This window comes from Schistocerca serialis, chromosome 2 (genome assembly GCF_023864345.2).
Source record: "Schistocerca serialis cubense isolate TAMUIC-IGC-003099 chromosome 2, iqSchSeri2.2, whole genome shotgun sequence".
Taxonomy (NCBI): domain Eukaryota; kingdom Metazoa; phylum Arthropoda; class Insecta; order Orthoptera; family Acrididae; genus Schistocerca; species Schistocerca serialis.
This window is the reverse complement of record NC_064639.1, coordinates 1,103,436,079-1,103,459,422: the sequence shown is the minus strand read 5'-3', so window position 1 is coordinate 1,103,459,422 and position 23,344 is coordinate 1,103,436,079.

Below are 23,344 nucleotides of genomic sequence, written 5' to 3'. Positions count from 1 at the left end.
ATTTTCCACTGTTCATAGCAATGCTGCAGATCATTTTCGGTAAGTCCATACATTACTTCCGTCGCTTTTTCTTTTACTGCTTCAACAGTCTCAAATCTAGTTCCTTTCAAAGCTGACTTGACTTTAGGGAAAAGAAAAAAGTCACAGGGGCCAAATCAGGTGAGTAGGGTGAATGATCTAAGATGGGAATGTTGTGTTTTGCCAAAAACGTCTTCACTGACAACGCCCTGTGAGCTGGGGCATTGTCTTGGTGAAGGATCCATGACTTTTTTCTCCACAAATCGTTCCGTTTTCTCCGTACTCGCTCACGTAGGGTAGCCAGGACGCTAATGTAGTACTGCTGATTCACTGTTTGTCCCTCTGGTACCCAATCAATGTGCACAATCACTTTGATGTCAAAAAAACAATCATCATTGCCTTGAATTTTGATTTTGACATTCGTGCTTTTTTTTGTCGTGGAGAACCAGGAGTTTTCCAATGCATCGATTGGCGTTTAGTTTCGGGATCGTAAGTAAAAAACCACGATTCATCGCAACTAATTACATTTTGTAAGAAGGTGGGATCACTTTCAATGTTTTCCAGGATGTCAGAACAAATCATTCTTCGGCGTTCCTTCTGTTCAATTGTGAGACACTTTGGAACCATTTTTGAACACACTTTGTTCATGTTGAAACTTTCATGAAGAATCTGCCTAACACTTTCCTTGTCAACTCCTGTTAACTCAGACACTGCTCTGATTGTTAAACGGCGATCTTGTAGAACAAGTTTACCGATTTTTTCAATGTTTGCATCAGTTTTTGCTGACAATGGTCTGCCAGTGCGAGTGTCATCACTGGTGTCTTCGCGGCCATCTTTAAATCGTTTAAACCACTCAAACACTTGTGTTCGCGATAAACAATCATCGCCGTACACTTGTTGTAACATTACAAACGTTTCACTTGCAGATTTTCCTAGTTTGAAACAAAATTTGATGTTAACACGCTGTTCTTTCTGTACACTCAACATTTTCCGACGCACAGACAAAACGTCAACTACTTAAAACAGACGCCACGGGCAGACTGAGTGCAGGAGGCAGATGAAACTCGAGCAGTAGGCGGAGCGAGAGTCACGTGACAGGCCACGCGACTTTCAGCCTTATTGCATTCGTTTTATTGTTTCACCAGTACTAGTCCGGTTTTTTTCTAGCCACGCCTCGTATCAGCACCGTAATTCACAAATTTTTCTAAGGGGACGTTTCAACGTGTTACCCAGACCAAACTACAGGCTTAATATGAATGAAATGTACACTAAACTTTCCGGGGGAAGGGAACCAATGTCATGCTTCCGTAATCTCTGTGATAAAGAGCTGTGTGGATGGATGACAGCCGGACGGGACGTCAGGCGGTGCATTCCTACGCCTGGAGAGAGAAAATGGAGCAAGACGGCGCTACTCAACAGCCGTGGAACTATAATTCAACCTGTACGTGTGCTGCAGAAGGCCTGCTTTTCAAGGCCCGCGACAATCTACCTGCTGCTGTCAAGTCAGGAAGTCATGTGGAGTATAATTTTGTTCGTATATCGCTGTTCTGCTTATTTCAAGAACACAGAGTGCGTCTGTATGGCGTTGTTCGCACATTGTCAGCTCTCACGTGCCTGAGTAACGAAAACTCAAACTGGAATTCGTTGTTCGATAGAACACGTGAATTGCTGGGTGACCACAAATTTGTTACAGATGTTATAACTGGTAGAAAAATACTCTTTATAGAACAAATTCCCGAATAGCAGCTAGCAGAATCGCTATAATATTAACTGAACGCAGATGAATGCTCTAAATCATTAAGTTCAGTAGCACTTCACTAAAGGGCGTTTCCAGTACCCTCACACGGTTTCATAGTGCGCCTTTACTGAAAGAGTACTGAAGAAATCATTCGTGTGCTAAAAGTCAGAAAACCATTAACAAGTAAGAAATTTGTGTAATTTCTGGTTCGCAATACTTAAGTTACGGTTGCTTGGGAATGAAAGGATCAGGCAAAGTAAGGATTGAACATCATTCTAATCAAGATTTTTACTAACAAATGGTTCAAATGGCTCTGAGCACTATGGGACTCAACCGCTGAGGTCATTAGTCCCCTAGAACTTAGAACTAGTTAAACCTAACTAACCTAAGGACATCACACACATCCATGCCCGAGGCAGGATTCGAACCTGCGACCGTAGCGGTCTTGCGGTTCCAGACTGCAGCGCCTTTAACCGCACGGCCACTTCGGCCGGCTTTTTACTAACACTCTTCAGAGAAAGTTAAGTCAGCAGGACACTGACATATTGAAAGAAAACTACCCAATTAGCTAAAACAATTTAAGAACAATTATTGACAATCGATAAACCATTAATTACAAAACTAGGCAATAACACCTTTAAAATGTGTTTGGCCGAAATACAACAAATAATTCAGGTTTACCTAAAAGGATTTCACTAAAAGGAAAGAGAAACAATTAAAGCTGTTTGATATGAAACCACCACGCATCGGGCGATGCGGTTCGGGCGAACGGCCCCGAAATTATCTACCGCATGCCCGATACGCTGCTCATAACACTCCTCATTTTCGAAGCAGCGACTGGGTACACACCCCAAGGCACAAATATACAATAGCCTGACGAACAGAGAAGTGATTTTTAAACAAAACAAGTGAAACTTAAGTCAGAAGATACACGCTGGTGGCGTACCCAAACAGTTGTGATAAGTCGCTGAAACGTAATAAGCTAACTCTCCAAGGCAACACTCCCCACACACACTTCGTTGTAAAGAAGTTCAGCGGCAAACCGAGGTTCAACCTCAAACCACGCCACGAGGCGGAAACGATAATTACTTAACAGTCGTGCGGGACGGAAAACGTAGATTTCAAGGAAGACGCGAACGGTTGGCTGGTGAACCTCGCATACGCTAAACACAAGCTTGGATGTATAACCCACCAAAATACACGCAGTGAGATATGCCCCTCTAGGATGCACAAGGTCGCAGGCTCCAAATAACTAACGAAAGCGACCTGGCAATTTAGTGCACAAAGTACCAGGAAAAAACACGAATAATGACACAATGAACGCAAAAAAATCTATTAATTTAATACGCACAATCAAATCACAGTTCTATGACAGTTACAAAATTGAAGCGAATATGTTTTCATACAAGCGACACGTTCCTCAAAACGCTTGGCGAGACACAGGAACGGGAAACATAAAGAAATTTTAACATTTCAACTTATAGATTCATAATTTAACTCCAATAATGTGAATAACTGTGTGTGTTCCTGCCCACTCGTCTCTTATAGGTTGCCTAGGAAGCTGTCTTCTCGGACAGCTTGATAACATACAAGCAAATCATATTAATAGAGTTTAGTACACTAACTGGATTGACAATACTTAACTTTCGTTTCTACATGATGGATCGCAAGCAATTGGCGGCATGTAAATAATCAATGTCCTTTGAGAGATACGATTTCCGTGTAGGCACATCACACGAGTTCATAAGTCACTGCTATCGTTAATATCACTGCAGCTCTTCTAGTGCTGTTTTCTAGTCCGGGTATATTAGTGCGGCCGAGGCTAGGCGGCCCGTCGCTTTCATTCTCTTCGTGTAGATGCCGCTCCTATCGTGGTGATGTCTGGTCAGCGTGCTATCGGATGATGTCATCTCACAGTCCTCTCTGCTGTATCGTTCTTGATCTTCGTGCTGGCGCTTGTAATTGGGCCGGAACAAACTGTTTTACCCAATATTATTCACTTGTATCTATAGTGGTACCTTCTGCCACCGAATGTATCAGGATGGCCAAATGTAGCAGAAAGAGGTAGAAGGCTCCGTATTAAGTCTCATCTGAGCTTTTCAAGTGATTCATTGTTTCCAACTATAGTGCCGTGTTCCCCTTGATCTGCGACACCAGGTCCCACAATGCTGAGGACACCACTTTGCTGTCTGCAGAATGGCTTGGCACGGAATGGCTGCCTCAGTGACCAGTGCACGCACTGTGTGTCTGCCTTGTATGCCAACAGAGTTGTGGCGTCGTCAGGATGCCGGCAGTCCACTCAGCAGTCTGCGTCCCTGCCGACTCAGCACCGCTCGGTGGGAGCCACAGGCGGTCAGCTGTGTGCTTCTCACAGGTGTGGCTGAGATCACGACAGTAACAGGCGCCCGTGATCCAGAGTCTGCGGCCCTCGCCTCGGGATGCGTGTGTTGGAAGCCAGGATGCCTGACCATGGTAACAAGCTGTGGAGTGGCCCACAGCTGGCTGGCTACAGACCCCTCGTCGGCCTCAGAGAGTCGAACCAGTGACCTGCCGTGGACTGGAACGCTGGCGCCCCATCTGCTGCTGCATGTAGCTGGCGTTGTGACACGCCCCACCGTCCAGGAGAGCTGCCACACGTGAATGAATCTCGTTAGAAACCCACACCTATTTATATGCAGCTGTTCGCCTGTGTTTTGCCACAGGCGCCACTTCACGTCATGTACTCATAACACGCTAGGTTGGCCAGTGGGCCCCTTCTGCCTGTGATTTGCAACATGCAAAACCGCTACTTATACTCTTTCAGCAATTTGATGGCCCTGTGGCCTCCATTCTATTTCTCAACTGTTGGTATGCATTACTCACTGCAATCCGACCCGCACCTGGCTGTAGCTTGTGCTCAGAACATTGCACAAAACTAACTTTCCCTATCCTAAACGGTGGTGCCACTACTTACCAATCTTATGATCGCAGCTGCTGGCATGAATTATGCTGATACTAAATTGACTGCTAAGTCCAAGATCAGTTGATAATTAGGTCAAATTACTGTAGAAACGAACATTTTGTCTTAACAAAACTCACATATAATACGAAGAAAAACTGAAAAAAACAACAACAGGAGGGTGAACTGAGTTCGATAAAGAAGCAGCAAGACACAGACAAGTACAGGAACCGAATCATCGCGCTCACAGCGGGGAGCAAGACCAGCCCTTACGAACTAAAAGTAGATCATGAAGCGTCCAAAGCTGCTGTGCACTGACGAACAATGGAAAACTTGGAGTCGTCAGGAGACGCATGGATGACGACGGCACACGCCCGCCTCCAAATCTGGTCAGCAAAGGAATCAGATATCCACTTCAGTTTCCGCTGCTGACCCTCGTGTCCAGCAGATGCTCCGCCACACAAATATGGCAGTCACATGGGCAGCAGAACAAACAGCCAGCCCGTTGCCCCACAGACATGCGCTGTCCGCTCTGCTTCACTCACTGCGTCTGCCGCAAAACGGCCTCGGCGCATTCGAGGCAAACGCGCCACACTCCCTTAACGCCAAAGATCGTGTTCCTACATTCGAATTCTCCTCTGGAGGTACAAGTAGGGGGAAGCAATATATTCGGCCAGAAACGCACCCTCTCGAAACCTGGACAGCAAGCTACGCCGTGATGCAGAGCGCCTCTCTTGCAGAGTCTGCCACTTGAGTTTGCTTAACATCTCCGTAACGCTATCACGCTTACCAAATAACCCTGTGATGAAACGCGCCGCACTTCTTTGGATCTTCTCTATCTCCTCTGTCAACCCGACCTGGTACGGATCCCACACTGATGAGCAATACTCAAGTATAGGTCGAACGAGTGTTTTGTAAGCCACCTCCTTTGTTGGTGGACTGCATTTTCCAAGGACTCTCCCAATGAATCTCAACCTCACACCCGCCTTACCAACAATTAATTTAATATGATCATTCCACTTCAAATCGTTCCGTACGCATATTCCTAGATATTTTACAGAAGTAACTGCTACCAGTGTTTGTTCCGCTATCATATAATCAAACAATAAAGGATCCTTCTTTTATGTATTAGCAATACATTACATTTTTCTATGTTAAGGGTCAGTTGCCATTCCCTGTACCAAGTGCCTATCAGCTGCAGATCTTCCTGCATTTCTCTTCAATTTTCTAATGCTGCAACATCTCTGTATACTACAGCATCATCCGCGAAATGCCGCATGGAACTTCCGACACTATCTACTAGGTCATTTATATATATTGTGAAAAGCAATGGTCCCATAACACTCCCCTGTGACACGCCAGGGCTTACTTTAACGTCTGTAGATGTCTCTCCATTGAGAACAACGTGCTGCGTTCTGTTTGTTAAAAACTCTTCAATCCACCAACACAGCTGGTCTGATATTCCGTATGCTCTTACATGGGGGCGAGCTATCGATTGCTCAACGGTTTGATTTCAGTGCCGTGCCAGTAATGTGAAGGTACCGTCACATTTGTGCCCATAAATTAAAATATTGTATGGGACGATATTTAAATTGCTTTACGATTACTTTAGTCACTGACATAACTTCTCCTTAAATAATGAAATAGCTATAGACTAGTCGTAATTTTAAACCGAATAGTAAAATTTGGGAGTTGTAAGTTTGAACACGCCGTTGACTGCGCTACATTTTGCTGGGAGAACAACTGTGTAGGAGCTACTCGTTCGTCTACTGTTAGGCGACTTATTGGCCAGGGCGAGTGAGACTCGAGCACTGAGGTTTTCGTACAAACTTAATCATGTAAGAGTATATGGACAGTTCATCGTTTCCGGCAATCTAGCATCTCAACAGTTTTTTTCTGTTGTAGACATTGATACTGGCAAGACATCGGTCCCATGGATGCCAAGAGTTTAGCAGGTGTTTCAATATGAAGTCTGAATTCGGATAACAAATGACAAAATGTAGATAGAATTCAAAACTAACAATATTCTCATTTTTTTCCTTTACTTGTACTGCAAACGTTTCGCAGTGCCAAATGTCATGGTTCTACGTCAAGGGGAAACACTAGAGGCTTTAGTGAGTGAGATAAAGAGTATAAATATGTGTGTCGTATATTTTGACTACATTGACTTGGATTTCGAGGAGATGGCCCTGGAGTCTGCTAGTTTGAAGCCTACAGTTTTTTGGAGGTACGTTGACGACACCTTTGTAGTGTGGCCCCATGGCGAGGACAAATTGCAGGACTTCTTAAACCATCTGAATTCCATCCATGGACAAATTCAGTTTACAATGGAACTGGAAAAGGAGGGACGTCTTCCATTTTTGGATGTCTTGGTTCGGCGCAAAGAAGATGGCACTCTGGGTCATGCAGTATATCGGAAACCGACCCATACGGACTTATATTTACATGCAAATAGCTGTCACCATCCTTCGCAGACGAGTAGTGTTCTAAGAACTTTGGTACACCGAGCACACGTCGTATCTGATGAAGGTAGTTTAAAAGACGAACTTTTACGTCTGAAGAGAGTTTTTGAGGACAACAGATACGTAAGGCACTACAAATAAAACCTAAGGTGTCCGTAAGGAATGCAGAAGATGACGAGGAAACATTTAAATCCATGGCTGTCCTGCCGTATGTGGGAAGCCTTTCATCCAAAATAGGACGGATCCTCACTAAACATAAAGTAAAAGTGATTTTTCGTCCACCGGCGAAGACGGCTGCACTCCTGGGTTCCGTTAAAGATGACTTACTACTCTGCAAGCCTGGAGTTTACACGATACCATGTGAATGTGGCCTTTCATATATCGGACAAACGAATCGTACAGTCCAAGAGAGGTGTACGGAACATCGCAGGTACACTCGGCTCTTACAACCCAGTAAATCGGCTGTGGCAGAGCATTGTATTGATTCTGGTCACTCTATGGTATATGAAAATGTCGAAATTCTGACTTCTGTTTCATCTTTCTGGGACTCCGTAGTAAAAGAGGCCATTGAAATCCGCTTGGCGAAGAATTTAATTAATAGAGACAGCGGTTTCACATTAGATAAATCATGGAATCCGGCACTTTGAATATTGAACTTGCAAAGACGTCGCTACAGTTCAGCTCCCAGTAATACATCGATCTCCCAGCATGGATCGAATGCGCAGCCACAGACGTAACTCATGCATATGTTACGTCTTTGCCGCCGATTAACATCACTGGCGCCTTGTTCATCTGTGGCCGCATGCACAGTGGCGCGGTCCACAAATTTAAAAGGATAGAGCGAACGCTGGAGCGTCAGTCGTACGGCTCTCTCTGAAGATGGCTGAAAGATATACAGCCGAAATATTAGAAGAAGAAGCAGAATTTATGCGGCTGCATTCCCGAAACTTAATGGAGCAGCCTTTGCGCCACGAAAACCTGAAGATTCACAAATGAGAAAATAAATTTTTTTGTGTGATATAATTACAAATTACCTGTTTTATGATTTTTCATTTGTTTCTAGCGTGAAACCTTGCTAAATTTTGTGTTTCTGGGTAAAAGTGGAGGACCATGCAGGTTTCGATGAGTGTCTTTGCAAGTATCAGAATATGTGACATCTACATCCACATGGCTGCATCTCTATCTACATAGCTACACTGAAGTGCATCGAACCACATTCACACTCGTTCCCTATTACTCCATTCTCGAACAGTGAGCGGAAAATGCAAACGCCTTTACCTTAACGTACGAGCTATAATTTCCGTTATTTTGTGATAATCGTTTCTCCCTATGTACGTCGGCGTCAACAAAATGTTTTTGCATTCGGAGGAGAAAGTTGGTGATCGAAATTTCGTGAGAAATCACGCCGCAACGAAAAATGCCTTTGTTTTAATTATTTCCATCGCAAACCCTGTATCATGTGCTTAGCATTATTTGCTGTTCTAACGCAAACTGCCCCATTTCTGAAACAACTCAGCAGTACAAGCTTCTCATAAAAGCTGACGCAACAACACACAGCTGCACTCAAATTATCAATAAAATGCAGTGTAGCCAACCTTCGAGACACTTTTGCTATTTCATAAGCAATTCAATGTATACTTGAGCGCAGTATTATGGAAATGGAAGAGTAAAGCGAACAAAAGAAAAACTTAATCTGGACTAGGAATTATAGTCCAGGGAGAAAAAAGTAAAACTACGAGGTTTGCCGATGACATTATAATTCTGTCAGAGACAGCAAAGTAGCTGGAACAGCAACTGAATGGAATGGACAGTGTTTTGAAAGGAGGATATAAGATGAACATCAAGAAAATCAAAACGAGGATAACTGAATGTTGTCGAATTAAATCAGGTGATCCTGAGGGAATTAGATTAGTAAATGAGACACTTAAAGCAATAGATGAGTTTTGCTATTTGGGGAGCTAAATAACGGATTATGGTCCAAGTAGAGAGGACATTAAATCTAAACTGGCTATGGCAAGGAAAGCGTTTGTGTAGAAGAGAAATTTGTTAACATCGAGTATAGATCGAAATATCAGGAAGTCTTTTCTGAAAGTATTTGTATAGAGTATAAACTATGTATGGAAGTGAAAGATGGACGATAAACAGTTTAGACAAGAAGAGGATAGAAGCTTTCGAAATGTGGTGCTACAGAAGAATGATGAAGATTAGATGGGTAGATCAAGTAACCAATGAGGAGATGCTGAACAGAACTGGGGAGAAGAGGAATCTGAGCACAACTTGACTAGAAAAAGGGATCGTTTGGTAGGACGCGTTCTAAAACATCAAGGGATCACCAGTTAAGTGTTCGAGGGAAGCGTGGGAGGGGGGGGGGCGGGTAAAAATCGTAGAATGACACGAAGAGATGAATATAGTAAGCAGATTCGGAAGGATGTAGGTTGCTGTAGTTACTCGGAGATGAAGAAACTTGCACAGGGTAGAGTAGCATGGAGAGCTGCATCAAACTAATCTCTGGACTGAAGACCACGACAACAACAAGCATTTCGATTAAACGATGAATAACCGGTACATGAGGCGTACCGGTTTTATGTGGAACGCATTGTATCTTCTTCGGCCACGTCAGCTTGGTCAAATGCTGACTCCAAGGGAATGGGACGGAATCAACCCACAGTAAAACAAAATACACTACTGGTCATTAAAATTGCTACACCAGAAGAAATGCGGATGATAAACGGGTATTCGTTGGACAAATATATTATGCTAGAACTGACATGTGATTACATTTTCACGCAATTTGGGTGCATAGATCCTCAGAAATCAGTACCCAGAACAACCAACTCTCACCGTAATAACGGCCTTGATGCGATGGGCATTGAGTCAAACAGAGCTTTGATGGCGTGTACAGGTACAGCTGCCCATGCAGCTTCAACACAATACCGCAGTTCGTGAAGAGTAGTGAATGGCGTATTGTGACGAGCCAGTTGCTCGCCTACCATTGACCAGATGTTTGCAGTTGGTGAGAGATCTGGAGAATGTGCTGGCCAGGGCAGCAGTCGAACATTTTCTGTATCCAGAAAGGCCCGTACAGGACCTACAACATGCGGTCGTGCATTATCCTGCTGAAATGTAGGGGTTCGCAGGGATCGGATGAAGGGTAGAGCCACGGGTCGTAACACATCTGAAATGTAACGTCCACTGTTCAAAGTGCCGTCGGTGCGAACAAGAGGTGACCGAGACGTGTAACCAATGGCACCCCATACCATCACGACGGGTGATACGCCAGTGTGGCGATTACGAGTACACGCTTCCAACGTGCGTTCACCGCGATGTGGCCAAACACGGATGCGACCATCATGATGCTGTAAACAGAACCTGGATTCATACGAAAAAATGACGTTCTGTCATTCGTGCACCCAGGTTCGTCGTTGAGTACACAATCGCAGGCGCTCCTATCTGTGATGCAGCGTCAAGGGGAATCGCAGCCATGGTCACCGAGCTGCTGCAAACGTCGTCGAACTGTTCGTGCAGATGGTTGTTGTCTTGCAAACGTCCCCCTTCTGTTGACTTAGGGATCGAGATGCGGCTGCACGATCCGTTACAGCCATGCGGATAAGATCCCTGTCATCTCGACTGCTAGTGATATGAGGCCGTTGGGATCCTGCACGGCATTCCTTATTACCCTCATGAACCCACCGATTACATATTCTGCTAAGAGTCATTGGATCTCGACCAACGTGAGCAGCAATGTAGTGATACGATAAACCACAATCGCGATAGGCTACAATCCGACCTTTATCAAAGTCGGAAACGTGATGGAACGCACTTCTCCTCCTTACACGAGGCATCACAACGATGTTTCACGAGGCAACGCCGGTCAACTGTTGTTTGTGTATGAGAAATCGGTTGAAAACTTTCCTCATGTCAGCACGTTGTAGGTGTCGCCACCGGCGTCAACCTTGTGTGCATGCTCTGAAAAGCTAATCATTTGCATGTCACAGCACCTTCTTCCTGTCGTTTAAATTTCGCGTCTGTAGCACGTCATCTTCGTGGTGTAGCAATTTTAATGGCCAGTAGTGTAAGATGAACATCAACAAAAGCAAAACAAGGATAATTGAATGTCGTCGAATGAAATCGGGTGATGCTGAGGGAATTAGATTATAAATGAGACACTTAAAGTAGTAGACGAGTTTTGTTATTTGGGGAGCAAAATAACTGATGATGGTCGAAGTAGAGAGGACTTTAAATCTAGACTGGCTATGGAAAGGAAAGCGTTTGTGAAGAAGAGAAATTAGTTAACATCGAGTATATATTGAAATATCAGGTAGTCTTTTCTGAAAGTATTAGTATGGAGTATAGCTATGTATGGAAGTGAAACATGGACGGTGAACAGTTTAGACAAGAAGAGAGTAGAAGGTTTCGAAATGTGGTGCTACAGAAGAATGCTGAAGATTAGATGGATAGATGAAGTAACCAATGAGGAGGTGCTGAAGAAAACTGGGGATAAGTGGAATTTGTGGCACAACTTGACTAGACGAAGGGATCGTTTGGTAGAACGCGTTCTAAAACATCATGGGATCACCAATTTAGTATTGGCGGGAAGGGTGGGGAGGGGGGGGGTAGAAATCGTACAATGAGACCAAGAGATGAATACAGTATGCAGATTCAGAAGGATGTAGGTTGCTGTAGTTTCTCGGATGAAGAAAGTTGCACAGGATAGAGTAGCATGGACAGCTGCATCAAACCAATCTCTGGACTGAAGACCACAACAACAACAAGCACTTTGATTAGACGAAGAATAACCGGTACATGAGAAGTACCGGTTTTATGTGGAACGCTTTGTATCTTCTTCTGCCACGTCAGCTTGGTCAAAGTTTGACTTCAACGGAATGGGACGAAATCAACCCACAGCGAAAAAAAAATATTGGGCGAAGTGTACTGGCTTGAAACGGCATTGCGCTGAAACATTTTTGCGACGTCACAGACACAAGACCTTAGCCTCGCACAGGAAGAGGTTTTGCCTGGCGAACGTCGGCAATGCGACGTTCCTGTGTTTGGGTGCCGTGTTACCAGCAGGGTTCGAGGGAAGGGCAGGGAGCGGAGGCGGCACGACGCCAGTTAGCGCGACGGCGACGCCTGCCTCCTGTCGCTGAGGGGGGCGCAGCGCTAATGGCATGCAAACTGCGGCGCCGCCGCCATAACCGTAAGGAGGCACGGCGGAGGCGTGGCGGCGGCGGGGGCGGCGGGGGAGTGGGGCAGCGCGCCGCCCGCTGCCAGTTTGCCGAGCCTGATGGCTGGCCGACCCGTCAGGCCCCCGCTGTCGCTCGTAACCGTGTTACTGCCCCCGGAAGATTCCGCTGAGCTGAGGGCGTCCGAGGGAACACGGCCCTGAAGGCAGGCAGGGAGGAGGGGCCGGGAATCTGGAAATGACTCACATCTGGCGCCGTAACGTTGACGCTGCACAAATTCGGAGTTGTCGAACACCATTCATTCTGGAAAATATGTCACTGTTTTGGGAGTAACCGGAAGTCACCCGTTGGGATTTTTTGTGATCTATCAAAGGCTTTTGATTGTGTAAATCATGGAATACTTCTAGATAAGCTCAAGTACTGTGGTATGAATGGGAGAGTGTTCAAATGGTTTAAATCATACTTAACTGGCAGAGTGCAGAAAGTTGAAATAAACAGTTCACATAATATGCAAAAAAACTGGTGATTTCTCAAACTGGGGAACAATCAAAAATAGGGTGCTGCAAGGTTCGGTCGTGGGTCCTCTGCTGTTCTTAGTATATATTAATGACTTGCCATTCTATATTCACGAAGATGCAAAGCTGATACTTTTTGCCGATGATACAAGTATCGCTATCACACCCGACAGACAAAAATTAACTGGTGATATTGTAAACGATGTTTTTCAGAAAATCATTAAGTGGTGCTCTGCAAATGGGCTCTCACTAAACTTTGACAAAACAGAGTATATACAGTTCCACACAGTAAATGGAATGACACCATTGATAAACACAGACTTCGGTCAGAAATCGGTAGCTAATGTAGAATATTCAAAATTTCTAGGTGTATGCATTGATGAAGGGTTGAACTGGAAAAAACACACTGAGGATCTGCTGAAACGTTTGAGTTCAGCTACTTGTGGTATTAGGGTCGTTGCAAATGTTGGCGATATACATCTGAGTAAATTAGCTTACCACGCCTATTTTCATTCTCTCCTTTCGTATGGCATCATATTCTGGGGTAACTCATCATTGAGTAAAAGAGTGTTCATTGCACAAAAGCGTGTAATCAGAATAATTGCTGGAGCTCATCCAAGATCATCCTGCAGACACTTATTTAAAGAGCTAGGGATCTTCACTGTAGCCTCACAATATATATATATATATATATATATATATATATATATATATATATAATCACTTATAAAATTTGTTATTAACAATACGAATGAATTCAAAAGTAATAGCAGTGTACATGGCTACAACACTAGGAGAAAGGATGCTCTTCACTACTCAAGGTTAAATCTAACCTTGGCCCAGAAGGGGGTAAATTATGCTGCCATAAAAGTCTTTCGTCACTTACGTAATAGAATCAAACGTCTGACAGATAGCCATATAGCATTTAAAAGGAAATTAAAAGAATTTCTTAATGGCAATTCCTTCTACTCATTAGATGAATTTTTGGATGTAGTAAGTGGGTAATTTCCTAACCTCCACAAAAAAAAAGAAAAAAAAATTATTGAGTGTCATGTAATATTTTGTCTAATGTAATATCTTGTATAGACTCCTTTTATTAACCTGACACGTTCCACATCATTACGAAGTGTCGTATTCATGATCTATGGAACAAGTACTAATCTAATCTAATCATACCCGGAATTTAAGAACTTTTAGCATTGCAGCGCGTCAGCAATCGTAAGTATCGAAATAATTATGAAAAATCTGCCTCAATTGCACAAACTACCTGGTGTTTACCTAGGTTTCAGTACGGCTTCCACATTAGGAGATTTAGTAAATGACAAACCGATGGCAACAGTATCTATCCCGTTTGTAGGTAATGTTAGTTACAAATTAGGGCGTTTGCTTACAGCCTATAACATTAGAGTAGCCTTTTCCACCAACAATAATCTGCATAAGAATTTAATCCACTCGTTACAGATCACAGATGATAAACTATCTCAGTCTGGAGTCTATAAAATTACTTGCGGTTGTAAGTAGGCTGTTTAGGTTTTTATATTGATAACGCCACGTATCGCTCTGTATGAAAATCACTTGCTGTGCTGTATGCAGTCTGTGGCTAGTTTGCATTGTTGTCTGCCATTGTAGTGTTGGGCAGCTGGATGTGAACAGCGCGTAGCGTTGCGCAGTTGGAGGTGAGCCGCCAGCAGTGGTGGATGTGGGGAGTGAGATGGCAGAGTTTTGGGAGCGGATGATCTGGAGAGAGACAGTAAATTCGTAAGATTGGATGTCATGAACTGATATATATATTATGACTTTTGAACACTCTTAAGGTAAATACATTGTTTGTTCTCTATCAAAATTTTTCATTTGCTAACTATGCCTATCAGTAGTTAGTGCCTTCAGTAGTTTGAATCTTTTGTTTAGCTGGCAGTAGTGGCGCTTGCTGTATTGCAGTAGTTCGAGTAACGAAGATTTTTGTGAGGTAAGTGATTTGTGAATGGTATAGGTTAATGTTAGTCAGGGCCATTCTTTTGTAGGGATTTTTGAAAGTCAGATTGCGTTGCGCTAAAAAATATTGTGCGTCAGTTCAGTGTTGATCAGAATATGTAAAGAGCGAAATGTCTGAGTAAGTTCAGTTTTGCTCAGCTGTTTGAAAAACAAATAATGTAATAGGTTTATCAGCACAGTAATTCATAAATATTTCTAAGGGGACGTTTCACGGTGACTGGCCGTGCGGTTCTAGGCGCTTCAGTTTGGAAGCGCGTGACTGCTACTGTTGCAGGTTCGTGTCCTACCTCGGGCATGGATGTTTGTGATGTCCTTAGGTTAGTTAGGTTTAAGTAGTTCTAAGTTCTAGGGCCCCCCCATGAACCATGGACCTTGCCGTTGGTGGGGAGGCTTGCGTGCCTCAACGATACAGATAGCCGTACCATAGGTGCAACCACAACGGAGGGGTATCTGTTGAGAGGCCTGACAAAAGTGTGGATCCTGAAAAGGGGCAGCAGCCTTTTCAGTAGTTGCAGGGGCAACAGTCTGGATGATTGACTGATCTGGCCCTGTAACACTAACCAAAACGGCCTTGCTGTTGTGGTACTGCGAACGGCTGAAAGCAAGGGGAAACTACAGCCGTAATTTTTCGGGATGCCATGCAGCTTTACTGTATGATTAAATGATGATGGCGTCCTCTTAGGTAAAATATTCCGGAGGTAAAATGGTCCCCCATTCGGATCTCCGGGCGGGGACTACTCAAGAGGACGTCGTTATCAAGAGAAAGAAAACTGGCGTTCTCCGGATTGGAGCGTGGAATGTCAGATCCCTTAATCGGGAAGGTAGGTTAGAAAATTTAAGAAGGGAAATGGATAGGTTAAAGTTAGATATAGTGGGAATTAGTGAAGTTCGGTGGCAGGAGGAACAAGACTTTTGGTCAGGTGAATACAGGGTTATAAATACAAAATCAAATAGGGGTAATGCAGGAGTAGGTTTAATAATGAATAAAAAAATAGGAGTGCGGGTAAGCTACTACAAACAGGATAGTGAACGCATTATTGTGGCCAAGATAGACACGAAGCCCACGCCTACTACAGTAGTACAAGTTTATATGCCAACTAGCTCTGAGGATGATGAAGAAATTGAAGAAATGTATGATGAAATAAAAGAAATTATTCAGGTAGTGAAGGGAGACGAAAATTTAATAGTTATGGGTGACTGGAATTCGACAGTAGGAAAAGGAAGAGAAGGAATATGGATTGGGGCTAAGAAATGAAAGAGGAAGCCACGTGGTAGAATTTTGCACAGAGCATAACTTAATCATAGCTAACACATGGTTCAAGAAACATGAAAGAAGGTTGCATACATGGAAGAACCCTCGAGATACTAAAAGGTTTCAGATAGATTATATAATGGTAAGACAGAGATATAGGAAGCAGATTTTAAATTGTAAGACATTTCCAGGGGCAGATGTGGACTCTGACCACAATCTATTGGTTATGAACTGTAGATTAAAACTGAAGAAACTGCAAAAAAATGTGGGAATTTAAGGAGATGGGACCTGGATAAACTGAAAGAACCAGAGATTGTACAGAGTTTCAGAGAGAGCATAAGGGAACAATTGACAGGAATGGGGGAAAGAAATACAGTAGAAGAAGAATGGGTAGCTTTGAGGAATGAATTAGTGAAGGCAGCAGAGGATCAAGTAGGTAAAATGACGAGGGCTAGTAGAAATCCTTCCTTCAGAAGAGATACTGAATTTAATTGACGAATGGAGAAAATATAAAAATGCAGTAAACGAAGCAGGCAAAAAGGAATAAAAACGTCTCAAAAATGAGATAGACAGGAAGTGCAAAATGGCTAAGCAGGGATGGCTAGAGGACAAATGTAAGGATATAGAGGCTTATCTCACTAGTGGTAAGATGGATACTGACTACAGGAAAATTAAAGAGACCTTTGGAGAAAAAAGAGCCACTTGTATGAATATCAAGAGCTCAGATGGAAACCCAGTTCTTAGTAAAGAAGGGAAAGCAGAAAAGTGGAAGGAGTATATAGAGCGTCTATACAGGGACGATGTTCTTGAGGACAATATTGAGGAAATGAAAGAGGAGGTAGATGAAGATGGAAATGAAATGAGCGTTTGGCGTCATTGGCCGGGAGGCCCCTCGCGGGGCAGGTCCGGCCGCCATATCGCAGGTCTTATTACATTCGGCGCCACATTGGGCGACCTGCACGCCGGATGGGGATGAAATGATGATGAACACAACACAACACCCAGTCCCTGAGCGGAGAAAATCTCCGACCCAGCCGGGAATCGAACCCGGGCCCAGAGGACGGCAATCCGTCACGCTGACCACTCAGCTACTGGGGCGGACAGATGAAGATGAAATGGGAGATATGATACTGTGTGAAGAGTTTGACAGAGCACTGAAAGACCTGAGTCGAAACAAGGCCCTGGGAGTAGACAACATTCCATTAGAACTACTGACGGCCTTGGGAGAGCCAGGCCTAACAAAACTCTACCATCTGGTGAGTAAGATGTATGAGACAGGCGAAATTCCCTCAGATTTCAAGAAGTATATAATAATTCCAATTCCAAAGAAACCAGGTGTTGACAGATGTGAAAATTACCGAACTATCAGTTTAATAAGTCACAGCTGCAAAATACTAACGTGAATTCTTTACAGACGAATGGAAAAAAACTGGTTGAAGCTGACCTCGGGGACGATCAGTTTGGATTCCGTAGAAATGTTGGAACACGTGAGGCAATACTGACCCTACGACTTATCTTAGAAAAAAGATTAAGTAAAGGCAAACCTACGTTTCTAGCATTTGTAGACTTAGAGAAAGGTTTTGACAATGTTGACTGGAATACTCTCTTTCTAATTCTAAAGGTGGCAGGGGTAAAATACAGGGAGCGAAAGGCTGTTTACAATTTGTACAGAAACCAGATGGCGGTTATAAGAGTCGAGGGACATGAAAGGGAAGCAGTGGTTGGGAGAGGTGTGAGACGGGGTTGTAGCATCTCCCCGATGCTATTCAATCTGTATATTGAGCAAGCAGTACAGGAAACAAAAGAAAAGTTCGGAGTAGGTATTAAAATCAATGGAGAAGAAATAAAAACTTTGAGGTTTGCCGATGACATTGTAATTCTGTCAGAGACAGCAAAGGACTTGGAAGAACAGTTGAACGGAATGGACAGTGTCTTGAAAGGAGGATATAAGATTAACATCAACAAAAGCAAAACGAGGATAATGGAATTTAGTCGAATTAAGTCGGGTGATGCTGAGGGAATTAGATTAGTAAATGAGACACTTAAAGTAGTAAAGGAGTTTTGCTATTTGGGGAGCAAAATAAGTGATTATGGTCAAAGTAGAGAGAATGTAAAATGTATACTGGCAATGGCAAGGAAAGCGTTTCTGAAGAAGAGAAATTTATTATTAACATCGAGTATAGATTTAAGTGTCAAGAAGTCGTTTCTGAAAGTATTTGTATGGAGTGTAGCCATGTATGGAAGTGAGACACGGACGATAAATAGTTTAGACAAGAAGAGAATAGAAGCTTTCGAAATGTGGTGCTACAGAAGAATGCTCAAGATTAGATGGGTAGATCACGTAACTAATGAGGAGGTATTGAATAGAATTGGGGAGAAGAGGAGTTTGTGGCACAACTTGACTAGAAGAAGGGATCGGTTGGTAGGACATGTTCTGAGGCATCAAGGGATCACCAATTTGGTACTGGAGGGCAGCGTGGAGGGTAAAAATCGTGGAGGGAGACCAAGAGATGAATACACTAAGCAGATTCAGAAGGATGTAGGCTGCAGTAGGTACTGGGAGATGAAGACGCTTGCACAGGATAGAGTAGCATGGAGAGCTGCATCAAACCAGTCTCAGGACTGAAGACTACAACAACAACAACAACAAGTTCCAGGGGACTGATGATCACAGATGTTGAGTCCCATAGTGCTCAGAGCCATTTGAACCATTTGACTGTCCGAAATTTTACATAGGTCAGACAGGCCGAGGTCTCATGACTAGATATAAAGAGCACATCCCCACCAGAAACGATGATGGCACGAGGGGTTCCACTTATGCAGAATACTTTATACAAATGGCTCATGCGCCGAGTCCTCCGTCTAATATCGAGTTGCTTCACGCTGAAGTTAAGGGTTCAAAATTGGATATCTTAGAGGTTTCGATCCCTTACTTAATTCTTCATATTAAGTTGCATGACGTGGAAGTTGGTTAATGCACGCGCACGATGTTGATTGTTCACGGATGGTAACGACCCCCCCCCCCCCCCCACCATTTTGGTACGTTTTCCCTCCTACTGTGTTGAGGGTTTGTTTAGCCAAGAAGAACACCATTTGTATTTTCTTATTGCTGCGCGCTTTTAGGAAGTATTTTATGTATCTTCGTTGGCTTCTATGTAATTATAAGGTCATGGAGCCAAGGTATGTTATAAATTTTTAACGTCTTCTGATTACGGCCTGGTCCGCCGCTTAGTATTATGGCGATGTACCGACTATGGTTGTTTCTGCTGCAGATATTATTAGTGCAGTTTCATCCGCTAACAATAACGTCCTTGGCACAGCTATCTTTTTAGTTTAGTTGTAATTTCTACCTAATTATAGGGCCTCCATAATAGCTTGTGCCTGATTTACCATCCGTGCACAAAGTTTGTCGTGCGTTGCTATTAAATATGTCTTAATTCCTGCATCATCGCTTTTATCATTTGCTCAGTTTGCCATTTGTGCGACAACTTTTGGCAATCAGTTAGGTCTCGTTCCGTGTTAATTTTGTAATCCCGCTCCCTTGCATAAGAAGAGCGTTTCCTGGCCGCGCGCACGAGCAGTGATTTCAATAGCCGCGCATGTGAGCAGGCTGTGGTGCCTCAGTTCGGTGGAAACCCTGTGACCATCGTACGTTGGCTGGGGCGAGGCAGCACACACAGGGTTGAGATAAGTAATATTATTGACTTGGTACATATGTACCGTGTATTTATAAAAAAATTTTATGGAGTCTTGCCGCTTAGGTGTTGATTTTAGCCTTTGACTATGCCTATTAAGGCAAGCTGTTTTATATTTGTTCTGAAGAAGGCGTGGTTACCCACGCTGAAACAGGTAAACACCAGGTAGTTTGTGCAATCGAGGCGGGTTTTTCATAATTATATCCGGAATTATTTAAACGTATTTACAGGTCGTGCTTCGTAAACAAATCCGCCATACTCGTACCCTGAGGTGACGAAAATTATGGGACAGCCACATACACATATACAATACAAGGGAGAAACGCGCAGTGCATTGGGGAGCTGTCATTTTTACTCAGGTGATTCAAGTGAAAAGGTTTTAGTCGTGACTGTGGGCGGACGTTGGAAATTAACAGACTCAAACGCGGAATGGTAGTTGGAGCTAGACGCAAGGGTATTCCATTTCGTAAATCTTTACTTAATTCAATATTCCGAGATCTATAGTATCAAGAGTGTGCTGAGAATACCGAACTTTAGTGTGTCACCTCTTACCGAGAGAAACAAAGTGGCCGAGTGTCTTCATTCAACGACCGTGAGCAGCGGCGTTTGCATAGGCTGTCAGTGTTAACAGACACCATCACCAGTGTTCTGCCAAAAGGCAGGTTTTCAGATGGTAGTTCTCCAGGCTATCCGGTCTTCTGCCATCCTCTTCAGGTCTGCACAATTTCCTCTTCCCTTTATGTCGTCTATCATCTTGTATCTCCTTCTACTTCTCAGTCTTCTCCCACAAGCCAATTCTTCCAAAGCATCTGCTAGCAAGCACTCCCTTCTCAATGAATGTCCCAACCAGTTCTTTTTCCTTTCTCTTACAACCTTCAGCAGACATCTTCTCTCACCAAATCTTTCCAATATTCTTTCATTATTCACTCTTTCCATCCAGCTTATTCCCCCCATTGTCCTCCACATCCACATCTCAAATGCTTCTAACTTTTTTTCATCCTCACTTCTCATCGTCCATGTTTCTGCCCCATACAGTGCTACACTCCAGACAAAACATTTGCCAATCCTTCTCCTTAGTCCTTTATCTAATTTGCTGAATGTCTCCTTCGCTATGGCAATTCGAGTTTTCACCTCCTACTGACATATCAAGTCTTCAGTTATTGTGCTTCCAAGATATTTAAATGCACTTACTTGGCTAATGGTAGATTGTCCTATTTTAATATTGGACAGTCTGCGTCTTGTACTGATAACCATACTCTTTGTTTTTGCTGAGTTTATTTCCATCCCATATTGCACACAAGCTCCATTCAGATCTTTCAGCTTGTTAGTTACTGTCTTCTCACTTTCTGCCACAAATACCATGTCAGCAGCAAATCGTATACATTCTATTCTCTTTCCACCAATACATATTCCTCTTTTCCCATATAAGCTTTTTGCTATAATCTCTTCAAGGTATACGTTAAACAACAGTGGGGAAAGGCAACGATCTTGTCCAACACCTCGTCCAATGTTGCTTCCTTCCGTCGTTTCACTTCCAATCCTTATCCTTACCTTCTGGTGTATAGATTCTGTATCAGTCGTCTCTCTTTCCAATCTGCTCCTTTCCTCTTCAAAATATCCATCAGCTTGTTCCACTGAACTCTGTCAAAAGCCTTTTCTGAAACTATAAAAACAGCAAAGATTTCTCTCCCTTTTTCCATACATCTTTCCCCTATAGTTCTTAACAGGCCAATAGCATCTCTTGTTCCTTTCCCTCTGCTAAATCGGAAATGCTCCTCTGCAATCCCTATATCCAGCCTGCCATATAGCCTTCAATTCAACACTCTCGGCAAGACTTTACCTGCATGAGAAATTAGACTGATTGTCCGGTGCTCTTCACTTTTTTTAGTGTTAATCTTTTTCTCTGTTTCTATCATAACTGTTGTAAGGAAGTCCTCAGGCCATTCTCCTTTGTCATATATCTCGTTACAGAGGTAGACTATTTCCTTTCTTGCCTTGTTTCCCAGACTCTTCAACAGTTAACAGACAAGGAACACTGAAACATCCGCAGAAATCAACGTGGGACGTATGACGAAAGCAGCCATTAGCACAGTGTGGCGCGACTCAGCGTTAATCGGCTGTAGCAGCAGACGATCTATGGGAGTGCACTTCCTAACATTACGGAATCCCCTGCAGCACCTCTCCTGGGCTCGTGACCATATCGGTTGAACCGTAGGCGACTGTAGAACCGCGACCTGATCAGATGAGCCACGATTTCAGTTGTTAAGAGCTGATGGTAGTGTTCGAGTGTGGCTCAGATCCCACGAAGCCATGGACCCAAGTTGTCAACAAGGCGCTGTGCAATCTAAGGTGGTTCCATATGGGTGTGGCCAGTGTTTACACGGAACAGACTAACTCCTCTGGAAATGCTGCTACTTGAAGACAATTTGCAGCTATTCATGGACGTCAAGTTCTCAATCAACGAAGGAATTTTTATTCGTGATGTAAGTAGGCTGTTTATGTTTTCTTATTGGCAACGTTACGTAGCGCTCTGTATGAATCTCACTGGCTGTGCTGTGTGCAGTCTGTGGCTAGTTTGCATTGTTGTCTGCCATTGTAGTGTTGGGCAGCTGGATGTGAACAGCACGTAGCGTTGCGCAGTTGGAGGTGAGCCGCCAGCAGTGGTGGATGTGGGGAGAGAGATGGCGGAGTTTTGAAATTTCTAAGACTGGATGTCATGAACTGCTATATATATTATGACTATTAAGGTAAATACATTGTTTGTTCTCTATTAAAATCTTTCATTTGCTAACTATGCCTATCAGTAGTTAGTGACTTCCGTAGTTTGAATCTTTTATTTAGCTGGCAGTGGTCGCGATTGCTTTATTGCAGTAGTTCGAGTAACGAAGATTTTTGTGAGGTAAGTGATTTGTGAAACGTATAGGTTCATTTAGTCAGGGCCATTCTCTTGTAGGGATTACTGAAAGTCAGATTGCGTTGCGCTAAAAAAAATATTGTATGTCAGTTTAAGCACAGTCATGTATAATTGTTCTAAGGGGACGTTTCAATCACAGTGCACCTTGCCACCTTTGCTCGCTACTGGTTTGAAGAACATTCTGGAGAATTCGTGCGAAGGACTTGGCCACGCAGATCACGCAACATGAATTCTGTCGAGAGGTCAGTTTGTGCGTAAAATCCTGCACTATCAACAATGTCGCAATTGTGGACGGCTATAGAGGCAGCATGGTTCAATATTTCCGTAGGGTACTTCCAACGACTTCTTGAGTCCATGTCACCTCTACTTGCTGCACTACCCAGGGCAAAACGAAGTCCGACATGACGTCACCTCACTTTATTTCACTGGGTTAGTATGTATCTAGAACTACGGCAACGTTTTGAGTTGTTCATGGTGAACAGTTCCGCCACAGTTGTAAAATTCTTTTATTAACCATAATTTTACACAACATAAATCCCTATGCACTAACACAAATTCGGGTACTTAGTCCAATAGTTAGGGGTATTTGTCATCTTAAGTAAAATAATAGTCGTAACCTACTCCTTTAGACAATTAA